The following is a 13630-nucleotide window of genomic DNA, read 5'->3' as shown; positions in this document are numbered from 1 at the left end:
CAAAGTTGTTTTCCAACCTTTCACTCTGAGATAGTGTCTGTCTTTGTCACTGGGGTGTGTTTCTGTAGTCGGCAGAATGCTGGGTCCTCATTTTCTATCCAGTTTGTTAATATGTGTCTTTTTATTGGGGGAATTGAGTCCATTAATGTTGTGAGATATTAAGGAACAGTGGTTGTTGCTTCCTGTTATATTTGTGCATGGATGTGAGATTGTCTTCTCTTTGATTTGTTGGAAAACAATAAGTTTCTTGCTTTGTCTAGGGTGTAGCTTGCCTTCTTGTGTTGGGCTTTACCATTTATTGTCATTTGTAAGTCTTGATTTGTAGAAGATATTGTCTAAATTTGTTTTTGTCATGGAATATTTTGGTTTCTCCATCTATGTTAATTGAGAGTTTTGCTGGATACAGTAACCTGGGCTGGAATTTGTACTCTCTTAGGGTCTGTATGTCATATATCCAGGATCTCCTGGTTTTCATAGTTTCTGGAGAAGTCTGGTATAATTCTGATAGGTCTGCCTTTATATATTACTTGACCTTTTCTCCTTACTGCTTTTAATATTCTTTTGTTATTTGGAGTTTTGACTATTATGTGACTAGAGTTGTTTCTTTTCTGTTCCAATCTATTTGGAGTTCTGTAGGCTTCCTGTATGTTTATGGGCATCTCTTTCTTTAGGTTAGGGAAGTTTTCTTCTATGATTTTGTTGAAGATACTTACTGGTCCTTTGAACCGGGAGTCTTCACTCTCTTCTATACCTATTATCCTCAGGTTTGATCTTCTCATTTTGCCTTGAATTTCCTGTATGTTTTGTACCAGTAGCTTTTTACGTTTTACATCATCTTTGACACTTGTGTTGATGATTTCTATGGAATCTTGTGCTCCTGAGATTCTCCCTTCTGTCTCTTGCATTCTGTTGGCTCCTTGTCTCTTTCTTTGGTTTTCTATATCCAGGGTTGTCTCCCTTTGTGCATTCTGTATTGTTTCTATTTCCATTTTTAATTCCTTCACCTCTTTGATTGTGTTTTCTTGTAATTCTTTCAGGGATTTTTACATTTCCTTTCTATAGGCTTCTGCTTGTTTGTTTGTGTTTTCCTGCATTTCTCTAAGAAAATTCTTTATGTCTTTCTTGAAGTCCTTCAGCATCATGATCAAATATGATTTTAAATCTAGATCTTGCTTTTCTAGTGTGTTTGGATATTCAGTGTTTGCTTTGGTGGGTGAATTGGGTTCCGATGATGCCATGTAGTCTTGGTTTCTGTTGTTTGAGTTCCTGCACTTGCCTCTTGCCATCAGTTCATCTCTGATGTTACCTTGTTCTGCTATTTCTGACAGGGGTTAGATGTTCCTATATGCCTGTGTGTCAGGAGTGCTCTAGACTTGTTTTCCTGTTCTCTTTCAGCCAGTTATGGGAACAGAGTGTTCTCTTCAGGCATGTAGTAGTTCCTGTCTATTGGTCTTCAGGTGTTCCTGTGGGTGTGTGTCCTGGGTCCACCAGGCAGGTCACTTGGAGCAGAAAAGGTGGTCTTACCTCTGGTCTCAGGCCTGGAGTTACTTCTCAGTGCTGGGTTTCAGCTCTCTCTGAGGGCAGCAACCAGAACGTCCTTCCCTGCCTTCGATCGGGACCCTGTGAGTAGGGGGCTCAGATGGCGTTAGGTGTTTTCCTGTAGAATCTGAAATGTGGGCAGAATGTAGTCTCCTCTGGCTTCCCAGTCGTGTCTGGCCCTCTGAAGTTCTAGTTCTCCTTCCTATGGGATTTGGATGCATGGAGCTGTTTGACCAGGTCCCTTCACATCCGGGCGGTGTCTGGACAGCAGCATCGAGTGACCTGCTCTGATTTTCTTTGTGTGTGTTGATTTGTTGTAAGCATATATATGCATGTATATGTGTATATAAAATGTATGTGTGTTATGAGTGTGTGTGTGTGTGTGTGTGTGTGTTGTATTAGTGGTGTGGAAGACAATTGTTGTCACTGGCGATATTGTTTTATCTACCTGAAACTTGCTTTTGGAGACATGATTTTTACGGAACCTGGAGTTCTCCAATTGTACAGGAGATCTTTTGCTTCTTTTGTATCCTCCTTTTAGAGGTGGGAATATAGGTTCTGCCTCCCACATCCAGCATTTTAAGTGAGTTATGAAGATCTAAATGCAAACTTTGTTCTTGCTCAGCAGGCATTTTATTTTCCTATCCCCTCTCTTTTGTGTTTGTTAATTAATTCTTATGCACAAAGCTTTTCCATGTCAATAAGCTTCTCTACATTAGATATTGGTGAGTATAGTAAGAAAAAGGAAACTTATCTACTGGGCATGTGGGAATAAAATCAGAAACATCACCCCTAGAGTTCTACATTCATTGTGCAAATGTTCCAAAAATGTGAGTTATAAGTAGAGAAGATAGGTATTAACCCAACAATAAAGAAACTCACATGGATGTAGGAAATGTCAGAAAGGCAAAATGTTCAAATTTCTCTTATTAACTTCCCTGTTGCTGATTTGAAAGTGGGGCACAGTTCATCATAATCACACACACACACACACACACACACACACACACACACACACACACACAGAGATACACCTCATTTGTCCCCTTCATAGACCCAGACACATTTTTTTCATATGTTGACTCTGGCATTTCACTTATATTACCTACTCACTTTCCTAAATGTCCAAATTTAGTGCCCTCCATTGTACTCTAAGAATATATTTCACCTGTTTTATTATCTCTATGTCATTTGTAACTATGGCAGTTATACAAACTCAAGTCACCTGAAATAAGAAATTGTTTTCTCCCAAACATACTCTATACTTAGTCTAGAAAATCCCAGAGCATAGCAGTTCGATTGTCCTTGATATTGCCTTAATTATTTCTTCCTTTCATATTTATAAAAATCCATAAACTTCAATGTGAAAAATATTTATAACTGTAGAAAAATCATTAAGTTCTAAGTGCTACTGCCCAATATACTGCATAGTATACTTAGTGGTACTCTGGTGATAGTTAACATTAATTTTCCAATTGGTAGGATCTAGCATCACTTTGGAAACATGTCCCCTGGCATACATACAAAGGCGATTTAGATTAGGTCAATTGAAGTAGAAACAGCTGCCTCAATTATGGGTGACACTAACCCATAGGCTGGTACCTGAGCTGAGACAAAGAAAGAAAAAGCTGAACACCAGCATCCATCTTCTCCTTTGTGACAATTGATTCAATGTGACTAATCACCTCAACTTCTGCCTACTCATTCTCTCAGCCATGCTGGACTATACCCTCAACCGTGAAGTCAAATAACCCACTCTTTCCTTTAAAGTCATGGTTGTCACAGCATGGCTAATACAACTATATTGTGCACTTAAAACTATTAGTGGAGATCATATGTTCAATGCAGTTATTAACAAAAAAATTTTAGAAACCAAAAGACAAAGCAAAACAAAAAGCTTCAAACTATTAAAACAATATGGGAAAATATTTTGAATTGATAGATGTGCCCATTATTTTGCTTGAAGAGAGGGTATGACATATGCATGTATCTAAACCTATCACTTCATGTAATCAGATAACATCAACTATGCATCAGTGAATGCCTACATGTGTTTAACAGAGAGAGAGAGAGAGAGAGAGAGAGAGAGAGAGAGAGAGAGAGAGAGAGAATATACTAGGAGTGTTCTTGAGTGCAACCCTGATCCAAGTCATGATCAATTTAACTGTAAGTGTATTTTTGTTTTAGCCCATGTCTTTTTGGATGGATGCTATTGTCAACCCAGAAGCCATAAACATCTACATAAAGTTTTAAATCAGACAATGCCTAATGGTCATTTGCAGCATCTCTGAACATGTCAAAGGACAAAGTTCTTTTTGGGCCAACATTTCCACATGCCTCTCATGTTTTATCCCTCACTGGTCTGTTCCTTTGTTCAACCATATTGCAACACTTACTCCTGCAAAAGAGCCAGCCATTTCCCTATCCTCTGAGCTGAAGTCAGAGTCATCTCTAATACTCAACCCTATCTTCTGGGAATCTCTGGGACTAGAAGAGCCATTAGTGCTGTGTGCAAATTGAAAAAGTGTTACTGGTCTTTATTTTAAACTCTGCCCACAGAAGTCACTCTTGACTACAGGCACTTGGAGGAAAAAATGGCAGTCAAGAAGGATCTGAATACTCAGTGCTAGATGTAATACTCAGCTCAGAGTTGCCAGCTGCTAATATCCTGTTGGCAATATAAGTGAAAGATATAGCTCTCAAGGGAATCTAGGCCATGCAACTTGGCACCGAACACTGCAGACATGATCTCAGAAATGTTATCCTGTCTGAACAGCTTGAAGCTAAACCAAGAAGAAATTGAGTCATAAGGAAAGGCTCAGTTGGTGAAGAATATGGTATGAAGAAGTTAAGACACACCATGGCCCATGAAAAAAGATGAATTCAGCTGGGTACATCTGTAATGCTAGTGGGATTTTTGTTCGGAAGAACATATCTTGCTTTTTTCCTATTCCTTATTAAAAATATATTTTTAAAATTTCCATACATAATTTCTCTCTTTATTTCATTTGCACCCCATTCTCTCCTCAATTCTAGTCATTCCATGCTCCACAACTACCTCTCAACTTCATGAACTCCTCTTTTTAATTATTAATATGTACATAATATTGCTATGACATAGGTGTATATATCAACACACATGTATATATAAATGAATGCAATCTGAGGAATTAATTTAGTGTTGATCATATGAATATGTGTTTCAGATTAACCACTTGGGATTGACTAACCTATCAAGTAGCTTATACCAGGAGACACCTGCCTTTCTCTTAGCTTTTCATCTAGTGGTGAGGCCTTATGGAGTTTCTCTTATCAGCAACAACATGTCATCTGGTATTGTCCCTATTCAGGCTCTTTTTAAGCAATGATATTCTTGTGATGTCATGGATGACACTTCTCTGTCATATATAGAAGATGCATGTGTAAAAGATGATTTCTCAAAATAGATATCCCAATCATCTGGCTCTTAAAATCTTTCTGCTTCCTCTTCTACTGTGTTTCTAGAACCTTGGGTTTGGAGGTTGTATTGTAGAAAACCATATGGATTGGTGCTGCTATTAAATTGTTTGTATGTTTTCTGTATTTTGACCAGTTGTGGATTTCTCTAGTTGCAATTGTATACAGCAGAAATAAGCTTCTAGGATGAAATGTGAGAGCTATGCTTAATTGTGCATAAAAGGATAAATATTTAGACTATGATTAGGAATTATTCTTGTTTAGGAATGTAGCAGTAGTAAGTTTTCTTCTCATGTCTGTGACCTCAGTCATATGTACTGGGCTAATTTTTATAGTATTAGGCATTGATTACCCTTTATTGAGAAAATTTAATCTACGATTGCACTGTGGTTACCCTGGGATAAATGTTATTGTACTGCTCATTATATTCTAGAGGCTTTAGAGCTGGGTAGGTCTTTTCATTGGTTTTCTCCCTTCTTATTTTGTCTAACAAATTTGGATGTACAGGTCAGGTCCCTCTGTAAAACTTCAAATCCTGTATCAAAAGTGTCTAGTGTCTTCAACAATCCCAGCATTCTTATGGTGAAAAAATGGCTTTGAAGCTCATGGGCCAGCTATCCTGACACACACAGTGGGTCACAAAAGAGACCTATCTCAAACGGGGTTGGGGGAGGAGGTGAGGACAAACATCTGAGATTGTCCTCTTCCATATATTTGTTGTGGCATCTATACATCTTTTTGCATGTGTGTGTAAAGGCACTTGTGCTCATGCATGCCTGCTTGCATGCACATACACTCAGACATACCACAAAATTATTTTTAAAAATGGAAAATGAAAAGAAGTGTTTTCTAGTTCACAGTGCCCCTGTAGTGTGTACTTAATTCTTTAAGATAATGATTAGTTTCAGTTTAAGATTATTACTTTATACTTGAATATTTGAATTGGCGAATGCACAGAGAGAGAACCTTACACTGTGGTAGAAGCTCTCCTTTTCATTTCTAAATACTTCAGACAGCGATGTGATTGTTTGAAATGTCTAGACCCCCTGGCCTTTAATCTGCATTGAAAAGTTTCAGATTGGCATAAATTGATTTCTGAGAACGTGTGGTGTTTAAATGTATTTAATCAGAACCACCGAAAGGAAAAGTTTCTCTCATGTGAGGGAATATTATAAAACTCATGAAACCTTCTAAAATTCTAGCTCTTTTATTAAGGCTGTTTGAAGACTTTCATTTGTAGAGCAATTACTTATGGATGGAAATCAGTTTTGATAAGGGAACTGGCAGATAATTTCTGAATGTACTTCCTGTCCAGTACTGTGTGTTTGTGCAAATATTTACTTCCCATGAAATGTGAAGTACCTTATGAGGAAAGCATAGAAAACATGGATTTGAAGTGCCATATGAAGTGTACTGATAATTAATTTGCATGAAATAATGACTTTGTCTTCTGTGACAATGTTAGAGCAATTACTGGATGGATTCCTAGGCTGTCTCACATAATAGCATTTTTGTCCATAGAGAAATAATCACATTATGAATGACAAGTTTGATAACTAAGATAATGAGTATCAATATAAAAGAAAAACAAAGAGGTTAGGTAAATATCTCTGTCAGTAAACTGCTTGACTGGTAGCATTGGGTCCCAGGTTCAATTCTTAGAACTCTGAGAAAATCAGGCATGGTAGTTTATTCCTGTATTCTCAGTACTGAGGAGATGGAGCTAGGTAGATCCTTAGGTCTCACTCCTCACCCTGAGTAGCCTAATTGATGGGGCAATCAGGAAGACTGTCTCATCAAACCATAGTGAATGGCTCTGAGGAACCTTGCCAGAGGTGGTTTGCTTCCCATACACTCATATGCAAACTTAGACACTTGTACTCTGTCTCTGTCTCTGTCTCTGTCTCTCTGTCTGTCTGTCTCTCTCTCTCTCTCTCTTTGTGTCCTTCTCTCCCTCTCTCTCAATATACACAGAAAGAAAACAAAAATATAACATTTATATTAATATGTAAAATGATTTTCAAAAAAAGACATAATGGAAGTCTCTGAATGTCATTCTTGTCTGGTTGAAATGATCACCAAATCATTCTTTATTTGTGGTACATGGTAAGCTTCATCCTCTGATAATACTGCATAGACATTGATTTAACAACACCCTTCTAACTTACAAAGATGCATCTCACCCAGGAACATCATCTCTGCAAATGTATCTCAGAAATATACTTCATGTCGGCAGACTTTGGAACAAATCATTGGATAATCTTGAGTGTGCTAAGTAAATATCTGGTGGAAACCAAACTTTTTTGGGAAAAGGGTAGAATTTTGAAGTGATATAAGAAAAGATGAAGGGGCATTCTCTGTTTGGTGGGGGCCAAGAAGCAAAACGTTTACATTCCTTATGGAATTAAAACAAGAAATGTTAATTAAAATAAGAAAAACATGGAGGAAAGCAGAATCCGTGAGAAGTAAGTCCCCCCTAGAATCCACTTCATCCTTATGATCATTTCTAAAAATGTCTTGGTTAAAAACCAATAATGCTTTTGAAAATGCCTAGACAGTAAGATGCAGAGCTGGCTCAGTGATAAAGAGCTCTTGCTACTTTTCCTGAAAACCCCAATTTGATTCTCAGTGACTATTTCATTGAGCTCCCAACTACCTATAATTCCAAAGTCAGAATATCTGACACCCTTTTCTGGCTTCCATAAGCATTGTTGAACACATGGCATAACACACACACACACACACACACACACACACACACACACACACACACACTTTAAAAACTCCTTGGTAGTACCCTACATGACATAGATGTAGAAAAGGATTACATAAATAGTCCTCCATCTACCACATAATTATGGCCAATAATTGACAAGTGGGACTTTATAAAACTAGTAAATATATGTCCAGCTACAGAAAGAATAGCCCAAGTGAAGGGGAAATCTACAAAAGGAAGATAATTACCAACTTTATAACTGAGGAAGAATGAATATCCATAATATATAAGGATTTATAATTAATTAATTAAAAATGTGCTTTGGAGTTGAACAGAGACTATTAAAAGAAGAAAGATGGCTAAGAAGCATCTCAAAAACTGCTCATTATCTCTAGCAATTAGGAAAATGTAAATTGAAAAAACTTTGAGATTTCATTTTGCCCCTATCAGAATGGCCAAGATCAACAAAACAATGAACCACAAAAGCTAGAGGATGGAGGGAAAGGAAATTGTTATTCACCATTGGAGATTGCAACATGAAGCAGCAATATAAGAATTCTCCAAAAGCTACAACTAAACCTACCATATGACCCAACCATACTAGTCCTTGCATATTCCAAAAAGACTTCATGGCCTACTTCTCACAGATTTACTCAGCTATGTTCATTGCTGCTCTAGTCACAACATCTAGGAAATATAAACTACTTAAATGTTCCTTAACCAAGGAATAAATAATGAAAATATGATGCATATATAGTATAGAATAATATTCAGATGCAAAAGACAAATGAAATCATGAATTTTTAAAAGAAAAAAGCTGGATGTGGTGCTGCACCCCTTTAATCATAGCACTTTGAAGGCAGAGGCAGGCAGATCTCTGAGTCTGAGACTAGCCTGGTCTACAGAGTGATTTCCAGGGTAGCCACAACTATACAGAGGAATAGTATCTAATACAAGTGATTTTATGAGGATGTTAAAAACTAGTAGGGGCTTTAATTAGGGAGGGAAAAGAAAATAAATACTGAAGGATGGTGAAACAATAATAGGAACATAAAAAAAGCATCATAAGCATCAGAAGAACAAAAATGTATCATTTTTATTCTGACAATGGTCCTTATAAGAGCCTAAAACTTTACATGGGAATTGCTCATCTGAGGTGTTAGTCAAGATTACTCAAGAAACTCAAGAACATTATATATAGGCTACTGCTACTTCGTTTAGTCACCGCAGAGATAAAAGGTAAGTCCTTGTTACTGAATATATCATTCACTTCAGAAACTGAGGCCAGAGACCCTTGAGCTAGAACTGACCTTAAAACTTCCTTCCTGAGAACTGTCTTTAAGTAGCAGAACATGCTATACAAGCTTGCAAAAGAGAGAATCAGTCAGCAATTTTACACAGTTGATGTGTACAAACCAAAACAACAAGCAGTGTGACTCAATAAGTAGAAGAATGCAGCTGTGGCATGCATACCTAAATAGCAACCAACTGCTTTTTGCTTCGACTTAAGAAGGGTGAAACCCAACACATAACATGAAGGAACCCATGCTTGGTACTGGAAAGCTAGGCAACAACATAGCTTGCTTTCCAGTTATTGGTGTCCTGAATCTGAGAGGACAATCAAAACTTGCCACTTTGCCAAACCAGCATAATCCCTAACTACATTGTAAATATTTGTTTTTATATTCATCCATAAGGATATTCCTCACACATAATAAAGGAAGCCTCTCTTTGTAACAAACCATTACAGAAAACCATGACTAATCAAAATTCAGAGGTGTGGAGCCTAGTCCCAATGGATACATCTACAACAGAACTTCCATATGTAACGGTCAGGGAACATTGCCCAAGTGGGGACAGACGATCTGTAAGAGTCAGAAGAGAATACAAATGGATATGCGATTTTTTTCATCCTTGGAATTGCAAAAGATCTACTCTCTATATAGTCTCACCAATATTATTGCCTAAACATGCTAACATGAATGGGGGAAAGCACATGAAGTCTCAACTCTACACACACAAAGAACTACAAGCAACTAAAGGATGCAGAGAATGGGGAACATAGTCTCTCTCAGGAAAGAGCACATGAATTGAGGATGCAACCAAATGGTCAGTCCTTAATACACATGTACAATTATATAAACTGATCATGTTGTATTAATTTCTCTAAGAATGTATATGTTTGTGTGTGTGTGTGTGTGTGTGTGTGTGTGTGTGTGTATGTAAGAAATTAATGAAAAAGAGTCCATAAATTTCTAAGAGAACCTGGAAGGTGATAAGGGAATCTGGTTCTCAAAATTAACTTGGAGAGTTGAATTAAAAATTTATATTAAGGAAAGACATTTGTAATTAGAGCTTTTAATATTACAACAGTCATGTAGACCAATATGGAAATGAAAAGAAGCTGCTTGACATGAAACTGGAAGAAGTAAAACACATGATTGACAACTGCCATTCATTTAACATAATTGAGCTCTAATTGTTGGAAATAAATAATGAAGCAAAAGTAGCTTTTTATGATATTTCACAGGACAGATATGGGAGCAGAAATAGAAATTATGGCAGCATAAATATGGGCTAGCATAATTAATGTGTGAAGCTCTTGCTCTTAGGTAGATAAAAGTAATCAAAGAAAAGTATAGATACCTTTGAGTTAAGGAAATACTTAATGTACTTTGTAGGAAGCGTGTGTGTGTGTGTGTGTGTGTGTGTGTGTGTTGTAGTATGTGGGGTATGTCTTAGATGTGTGAAGTGTGTTTTATTGTCTGGGGTATGTAAGGGGTATTTGGTATGTATGTGCATGTTTTTGTGTTTTATGTTTGATATGGGTGTGGGTATGTCATGTTCATATGTGTAACATGTGTGAGCAAGAACATGTGCACATGTGATAGCATGTGTATGAAACCCAGAGGTTGACACTGGGTGTTTACTTCAATGGCTCTTCATCTTATTTCTGGATTCCATACTTTACTGTACCTTGGGCTCACTGGTTGGCCCATATGCTCTAGGAATCCATTTGTCACTGTTTCATTATTACCCCCTCCTTGTTTAAGGCCTGATTATTTATTGGTTATTCTTAAAGACTTATTTTTGACTCAACTCAGAATTTGAAGTTCTTAGCAAGGACAGCCTACATGTCTTGGCAATCTGTTTCTGGTGTTGTTGAGTGTTTTGTTTGTTTGTTTGTCTTTTTTGTAGTTTGTTGTTGTTGGTTTCTATTTCTTGTTTTTTGTTTTTGTTCTCTCTCTTTTTTTTTGCTTCCTTCATTATGTTGGCAAAAGTTTAGCCTGTTCTGTAACCTCCTTCTTGCTTTTCTTAGTAAATTCTCTCTTCAGAGCAATACATTGCTGTTCGTGTTGCAGGACATGTGGAGTAACAAGACACTGATTCTTGGATACTTTGGTCCTTTGCTTCTTACCTTCTTTAAGCTTTCTGCTAACATATTGGCAGACATCATCTTTGGAAAGATTGAAATGCTTTTGGATTCTACTACCTCTTTTAGGTCCCAACTGAATAGGCACAGTAGTATCTGTCAGTACTGGAATATCCTCCTCTCCTTTTTTTTAAATAACCAAGTTTAGAACACTTCAATTGGCATCCACAATGCAGTCACGAATAGACTTGCACTTTGTTCTCTAGTTTTTCTTGGTCTATAACAAGAATGCCCCTTACTCATCAGCAAGCAGACTCTGCCATGGGTCAAAAGAAAACATGGGTTTCCTTCATAGGAAACCATTCTTGGTCATTACCACTGCTGATCCAGACCATATAATCCTTCCACTCTTTACCAAGAGCATTAGTGGGGCCATGTGCTTCTCAAAGAATGTATGAAGCTTGCATTCGTCATCTGCTTCAATGAATTTCCTACAGCCAGTTTCAGGGAAGGAGCTATTCAGCTCCATCTTGACACAGCTGACCACCTAGTTACTACCTCCCTTTTTTATGTGGGTGTTGGTTATTTGAACTCATGTCCTTGTTTTACATGAAAAGACATTTTACTGATTAAGTCATCTCCCTGGGCTTTGGTAAGAATGTTTTGGTATCTCTGGAGTTGCATACAAATTAAGACATGGGAAAATGTTGACCTTACTATGCGAAATTGGTGTAAAGATATACTGATCATATGACTGTTGGAAAATTGTATGTAAGAGGTGACAGTTTATGGTTGAGTAAATTTCTTTTTAATGAAAATGCTTGATATGATAATATCCATTTATATCTATTTATAACAAGGTCCTTACTTGATGTGAACATCCACAAAGGCATAGACGGGGTAGGCTCATCTTCTTAAACTTAAGGAGGTAGTTGAAATGACCTAAGAGTGCCAGAGAGCTCCCAGGGACCAAACCATCAACCAAAGAATATACATGGAGGGACCCTTGGCTCCAGTAGCATATGTAGCAGAGGATGGCATTGCCTGTCACCAGAGAAGCCCTTGGTCCAATGAAGGCCCAATTTCCCCAGGGTAGGGTAATACCAGGACTGTGAGATAGGAGTGGGTTGTTCAGAGTGGAAGTTGTTCAGTAAGGTTTTAAAGCTAATTATGTATTAATATTTTTGTGTGTATTTTTTACTAGTGTTTCCATACCTTTCCCGATTTTCCTATAGTTGTTTACAGTTATTTGTGTAGAGTCAACTTCTCAGTGGATTTATGCATTCCCCTTGATATATCCATTAGTATTGTCCTCATTTAGCTTATATGTGTTGGTGAAACTCTGTGTGTAGCTTCTAACATTACTAGGAGAGTCAATCCCATAGCAAACTACTTGATTTTTTTTAGCTTTTATACTCTTTACACCTTGTCTTCTCTTGTCTTCTGCAATGTTCCCTATAACAGAGAGAGAGAGAGAGAGAGAGAGAGAGAGAGAGAGAGAGAGAGAGAGAGTCTTTTAGACATATCTATTGGTACTAGCATCCTCAATACATCATTTTGATTAGCCATGGTTTCTGTAGTCTTTTTCTATTGCAAAGAAAAATTTCCTTGATGAGGGGTGAATTCTACACTTATTTGTGTGTATGAAAAAATTTTATGGATTTTTATTAGGAATTATGCTGGTTTATATTGTTGTAGATTCTACTCCAAAAGCCATGACTTCATAACCATGACGTCACTGAATGGGTTCATTAGCCAAGTTTCCTATACTGAGAACAGTCAGCCTCCTGTTGAGTTGATCTTTAGTCTACTTAGAGAGTTGTTGGTTATAGAGAAAGTAAATGTATCCTTTTGGGTTATTGTATCATGCTGATCTTTGTTGTGGTTCACAGGCATCCCGCTCCCTAAGAATGTTGTTTGTTTTCCCCTATTGAAAGCTTCCACGGTTCTTCCTTGTTTCTGAAGTGTGTATCTCAAAGGAGTTACATTCCAGCTCTGGGGACAATCAAGAGTAACAATAATATAGCTGTATGCTTTGCTAGTCTGGTCAACAACTCAAAAGAGATCTTCTTATTTCTTGTCAGAATAACATCCTGTTGTTTACCTGTTCATCTATAGAAGAATAGATGTTCTTCTATAGAACAGCTTTTTTTCCTTAGCACAGAGATGACTATACACAAATCTGCTATAAATGTATACTGACCTTCCCACAAAAAATAAATTTTCATCCAATTCCTTTGAGTTATTGCTAATTTATTATTAACTGTTGTGTAACCTAATCTTTTTACTCTGTCAACATACTAATAATTACTGCCCTATTAATGCTTACCAGAATTTTCTCCATGTAATCCTTGGAAAGATGCTTTCATCCATTTGGACTATAGTTCCCTAAGAAGTGTCTGTGCAGTCTCTGCAGGTTATTCAGCAGTAGAAGAAGGCTGAGGAGGTTACAATTTAAACAACTTTCTCGATGCTTTTGTTATACAAACCCCTTTGCTTGGGACCAAACATAAGTCAGAATTTTAACTAGGAATATATCCACCATC

The 13630-nt window shown here is 37.2% G+C and overlaps 1 protein-coding gene and 1 pseudogene; both read right to left on the bottom strand.

Annotated features, from left to right (window-relative positions):
- The window catches only part of Erich1 (glutamate-rich 1), a gene marked incomplete at its 5' end in the record, with an annotated part of 52793804 nt that overhangs the window by 41942449 nt on the left and 10837725 nt on the right, over window positions 1–13630 (bottom strand).
- Window positions 10796–11613, bottom strand: LOC148000539 (small ribosomal subunit protein eS6 pseudogene; annotated as a pseudogene).

Source organism: Rattus norvegicus, chromosome 16 (genome assembly GCF_021556685.1).
Source record: "Rattus norvegicus strain SHRSP/BbbUtx chromosome 16, alternate assembly SHRSP_T2T, whole genome shotgun sequence".
NCBI classification, from domain to species: domain Eukaryota; kingdom Metazoa; phylum Chordata; class Mammalia; order Rodentia; family Muridae; genus Rattus; species Rattus norvegicus.
Note: the sequence above shows the minus strand (reverse complement) of the source record. Positions and strands in the feature narration are given on the sequence as shown.